This window comes from Malania oleifera, chromosome 3 (assembly GCF_029873635.1).
Source record: "Malania oleifera isolate guangnan ecotype guangnan chromosome 3, ASM2987363v1, whole genome shotgun sequence".
Classification (NCBI taxonomy): domain Eukaryota; kingdom Viridiplantae; phylum Streptophyta; class Magnoliopsida; order Santalales; family Ximeniaceae; genus Malania; species Malania oleifera.
This window is the reverse complement of record NC_080419.1, coordinates 26,890,501-26,896,546: the sequence shown is the minus strand read 5'-3', so window position 1 is coordinate 26,896,546 and position 6,046 is coordinate 26,890,501.

The following is a 6,046-nucleotide window of genomic DNA, read 5'->3' as shown; positions in this document are numbered from 1 at the left end:
TAAACATGATAACAAACAAAATATCCAAAACATCACACAATAATGAAAATTCCACAATAAGTAAAAAGTAATGATAATAACTCTCCAAGCGGTACACCAATATCCTATAAACACCACTACACAAATAAGGAAATAACTAATAAAGGAAATAAACCAAGTTTAGGATTAAAACATGGGAACTAACGAAAGGTTAAGAAATAATGAATATATTACATTCTAAAATGTGCATAATCACAAAAATTAGCATACGATCCTAAGAAGAATGAACTTAAATCCTAAATGAATATTATGACGAAAACGAACCCTGCAAAACAAAATAAATAAATAAATAAATCAACGTCAAACTATATATATGAAACCTGAATTAAAATTTCTGCCAAGGTTAGAAAAATCCTGCAAAAAGTCAATTAATGTTAGATATACACATATATAAAATACCAATTAAATTTACAATAAAAAAAAATTTAATCTTTATATGACAAAACCCCAAACCAATCCAAAAAATATATATATATATACACGGTCATGTGTGTGACAGTGTGAGTGCGTGTGTGCTCTGTGTGCAGGGTTATGGAAGGGGCTTTACCATAGGCTGACGAAGCTGGGCCGTGGTGCCAGCGAGAGGAGAGCATGGTGGCTGGCTGTGCAGGAACTGGGTCGTGGCCGGAGCTGTGGTTTGCTGCTGGTGTGGAGCCGGACTGCTGGGATTGGAATGAAGCTCTCGGGTCTGCTGTGAAGTGGCTGGCCGGGGCTGTTCACAGGGTTCGGGATTGTAGAGTGGGGAGCAGCGGCGGCAACTACTGCTGATTATGGGCTCGGGTGACTGCAGGGGCTGCCGGAGTTCAACTGGGTGCGGTGGCGGTTGCTAAAAGTAAGGTGGTCGGAGATTAGGGCTCGGAATCCTGGTGGTTGGCCGGGTGGTTTGCTGGAGGTATGGCCTAAGGTGGCTATGGAGGAAGGCCTGGAAAGGACTGCAGAGGGGGAGGACGGTTCGTGCCGCCGCTGCTGTTGCAGCGAGAGAGAGTGAGAGAGAGAGCTCTTTTTTTTTTTATTTTTCTTTCTCCCCCCCGGTCGTGTGTGTGCGCTGCCCCCTCATATAAACATTTTTTAGCAACCCTAACCAACCTCTTTTCCTTTTTTGGTTTTTTGCATTTTATGGTATTTTTTCTTTTTGGAAACAATATATATAAGAATAATTATTAATATGGTAATAATAATAATAATAATAATAAGGTAAAAATATATATATATTAAAATAATATTAATAATAGTAACAACAAAGATAATAAAATAATAATAATAAACAATATAAATAGAAATAAAAATAAAAGTAATAATAATAATACTAATGAAAAAATAAATAATAATAATAAATAAAATAATAGTAATAATAAAAATACTAATAATAATAATAATGATAATAATAAATATATTGGGCCTGGGTAAAAATGGGGTGTCTACATCAAGTTTAGGAACTCATCTGCCTTTGCTTTCCTGACAAAGGTGGAAAAATACCGATCAAAGAACACTTCTCTAAAACGGCTCTATGTCATAGCCACCGATACTAGCCTCTGCTCTTCTATTAGCTTTACTACTTCCCACCATCTTTTGGCCTCTCTGGTCAACTTAAACGTAGCATATAGCACCTTCCGTTTATCAGTGCATCACAGTACAGCCAAGATCTTTTCGATCTCCCGAATCCAGTTCTACGCATAAATCGGGTTGGTACTTCCCGCAAAGATAGGAGGCTTCAGGTGTAACAACCCAAAAAATAATGGTTTTTAAATAATAAAAAGAGAAGGAAATGGAATCAGTAATAGAAACGAAGTTGGGATTCATCCCAAATCCAGGGTCAGGTCTTTTATTCAGAATTTGAGTTTCCAGTAGTTGTAAGAAATGTAATAGACATAGAAATAGTAATGTTTTGTTCTAGGATTTATGGTTTTCAGGGTATTGAGTGGAGAACCCTGCAGGTGTTGGACCCGTTATAGTATGGGATTTTAGTAGGAAACAGGTAAGGGAAATATGCTATGCTAGGTTATTTGAATATGTTTTCAGTATAAAATTATAAATGTTCCACTAGAGTATTATTTACAACAGAGATTTATACAGTTTATCAAATATAATTAATATGTTTTAAAATTACTGTGTGGGTTGAGAATATAGATATAGTACAGAAACATGTTTTATAATATTTTTCAGAGATGTGTTTTACAGAATATACAGACAGTAAATATATTTTACAGCAATTACAGAAATACCATGATTATACAGTTTTACAGTACCATGAGATACAGATTTACAGTTAATTACAGAAACATAGTTGATATAGATACAGTTTGCTACAGCGTCATGGTTTATACAGTTATTACAGAATCATGGTAAAACAGATAGTCGTATATAGAGATGTATTATATAGTATCAGACCCTGTTGGACCATACAGTTTACAGAGCACGGTACCGTAGCTACATACAATTTATAGAGTGCAACCACCTATTCAGATAATACATGGTATAAAGGTCGATCGCATAGAGCCCATGAGTGGACAGACTCCCCATCAAATATGGGTTGAGGAGGGCTTATCAGACTATGGAGTATAGTGATTTATTCCTAGTTAGCCAACCAGGGTAAATCCCACCTACGGGGGCACAACCCTGTCATGAGGGGTTAAATCATGACACACAGCTATCCACAGGGAAGTTTTACAGTTATTACTATGTTTATATAGGTTTACAGAAACGAAAATTTATATATATTAGTAGTATTTTGAGTAGAAACCTAAAGTATAGAAATGTTAAGCAACATGTGAAAGATGAAGATTTGTATTACTGGTATTGTACTTTACAGATTCAGTGATACATGATTATATAGTAATAGATTTTCACGGTATTGTAACTCATTTGCCACGCACTAGCAATAGCATATTTCGTCTTACTGAGCGTTGGTTCATCCCAATTACTTTCAGGTGATCCAAGTAGGCGAGCAGATCAGGCTCGCAGATAGAGGGGCCTCTGTATTGCCCTGACAGTAGTGTGAGTATTTTTGGGAGTATTTTTGTATAGCCCCTGCCAGTGGAGGGTATTCTAGAAAACAGACATATATGTATATTTTGAGAAACACTTTAGCACTTTAGTATTGTATATAACTACGTATGGTTATGTTTATTTGATTTCTGCTTCTTGCTGCTTAGGTTGATGATTGGGTTTAATCCAGTATGGTATCAGAGCATTTTAAATGTTATAGTATATATATAAAAAAAATTCCCAAGTTAAATGGCAGGTCGTTACATCAGGGGCATGAACTTCTCAATAGAATCTCCCAGCTCAGCAATGGGACAATCCTGCCCCTGAGAATTTCGCGTAACCTCAATTATAAACTGCTGGGCAAAATCCCTAAATACCACTATAGAATCGCTACCACCCTCAGGACAACTCCCTCACTGCTACTTCCTCCTGAGACAGCGTTACTATCCCTGGGATCCATCATGAGGAAAGAACCAAACGATTTAGAATTCCCATATCCTAATATGTTTGGTGTAATTATAACACAAAAAACTCACTTAAATTAAATCCCAATTACCGGTCTAAATCCTTTCTCCCTAATTAACAACATACTCTGCTAATCTGAAATTCCCATTCTAATTTTCAAGTTCCTGCCCCTTCCGCTTGGAAACAAAACCATCAATGGATTGTTGTGGTTTTCTGAACCCGTCGACTTATCCCAAAAAATACAAAAGTCCGTCAAGAAATTTCTACCTCCAGGCTTACAAAGCAAAACTCAACATTCCTATTCTACCCGTTCCTATCTTCCTATACTCTGGTATGACCTCCTAAGTCTAACCACGTCTACATGACCTAACAATCTGGTTAGCTCTGATACTACCTGTAGCGCCCCGACTCTCTACTTGGGCCCGGAGTGCTACTAAAACATAACATACACTTTTCTCTGATATCATAAATAAATACAACCCGCCCTAACAAAAGAAAACGAGTGTTCCATCCTGATCATCATATACATAGCGAAAAATTTTCAAATACATCAAACACTTACCATAGTTTCTAACTCTTCCCAACTACATACCAAATTCATATCATAATATTACAAACCCCAAAAGCATAAAAATTGTTATCTATGTCTCACCAACTTTGACAATATCTAACAATTGTCTATCATCAGTCCGGCGGTATGCTAAACTCGATCGCTCGAAGGATTGGAAACATGATTTGTATGATAGGGTGAGACACCTCTCAGTAAGATGAATCATATTATTATCAGTGTGTGGCTAGCATAAGATTTCGTGTAAACATATTACTAATAACAGTTAAATGCATTTAACTATCATTTTAAAACTGTACTGAACTGTATATCTGAAAATAAATAATTTCTAAGTAATATACTACTGGCTCAATATAGCCCATTCTATAGTAAATATGCCTATATATGCCTAGAAGATACAACCAGGACTACTGAATTAGTGTCGTCATGTTGTCACATACTACTACTACATGCTTCCCCCCTATGACGGGTTGTGCGGCCCGTAGGCTAGACCTAGCATATAGCCGGTCGACTATTGCTAAGCCAAACTAAATAGTGAGTACGATTGTGCCTACCCTATACCCGGAATTCTGCATCGAGAGGGCCACTAAGAATTCTGCATCGGATAGGGCCCAGAATTCTGCATCAGGGAGTACTATACCCAGGTCACCAATCACTTATCAAATACCCACACTCTATCTAAGACGTGTGGTTGCACTTACTCCCATATATAGCTACGATGTCGTGCTCATAACATAACATCATATTTACAGGACTTTACAGTCATATATGGTAATTTACATCGTAATAAAAATGAAATCATAATTCATTTTCATAAAACTATATAAAACATAAGTTTTTCGAAATTCTGAAGATATCTGTCATATACTATCTCGACATAAAACCGGCATATCAGACTCGGCATTTAGCCGTCATATCACATATCGGCTTATCGCCATCATATCACATCTCGACATCTAGCCGTTACAATTCAGTATTAAACAAAACCTGTTCATTCATGCCAAATAAAACTATACTCATGCCACTCAATTTTCACCTAATAAATCATAAATAAAATAAATATTTGAGAAAATAGACACTGTGCTGAAAACAGGAGTATGAGTATTTTCAAGTTGTTATTTTACTAAAAATATAAACACGTAGGTAAGTACATGAAAAATGGAGATAATCAACCCTACTACCTTTGGTTCGTATTAAAACATGCCTAAGTTTTGAAATCACAAATTCCAACCGGTGAAAATGTTCAGAAAGCCCAGTACTTTAATCCAAAAATATCATATTCGAATTTCATCCGTTAGTTTTGAAAATAACATCGGTTAACCAAACTCTAGGCTCGGAAACCCTAGAAAATCCATAATATACATATAAACATATCCTATATTTTCAATCGGTAAAACTCATAAGGTTAGCTGACATAATATAATCTTCTTACCTGTTTCTGAAAAAGAAACCAAAATAGACGGAAAATCGAAGCCCTGGCTTTTTCCAACTTGCCAAAAGACGAGAACCCACTAGCCTTGAGGGAGGAGAGCCAAGAAAGAGCCAAAATTAGCTTTTTAGTGAACAAAAGTCGAAACTTTAGCAAAGCAAAAAGAGAAGAATTTGAATTTTCTGAAAAAAAAAAAAAATGAAAATGAGCTCACATATATAGGTGAGTAGTTTAGGAGAAAATTGTCGACAGTTTTCCTAAGATGGACAAAATCGTCGATGGTTTGAAAGTTGACTTGCACAGTTGACTGAAAATCGTCGATGATTTTTTTTACACTCTGTGAAGCCGTCGACGGTTTTGGTTCTACCAAACCAAAATCCTTCTTTTTCTTTGATTTTCCTTTATTTCTCTCTTTTATATTTATTTTCTTTTATTTTTCGAGTTCGGATTATTACAAATATTTCTTAAAAAATATAATTAGTTATTATTATTTTATTTTAATTATCACTTAAAAAGTTGTGGATCACGCGTATCTCATGTAACTGTGGCGGAGAAGGCAA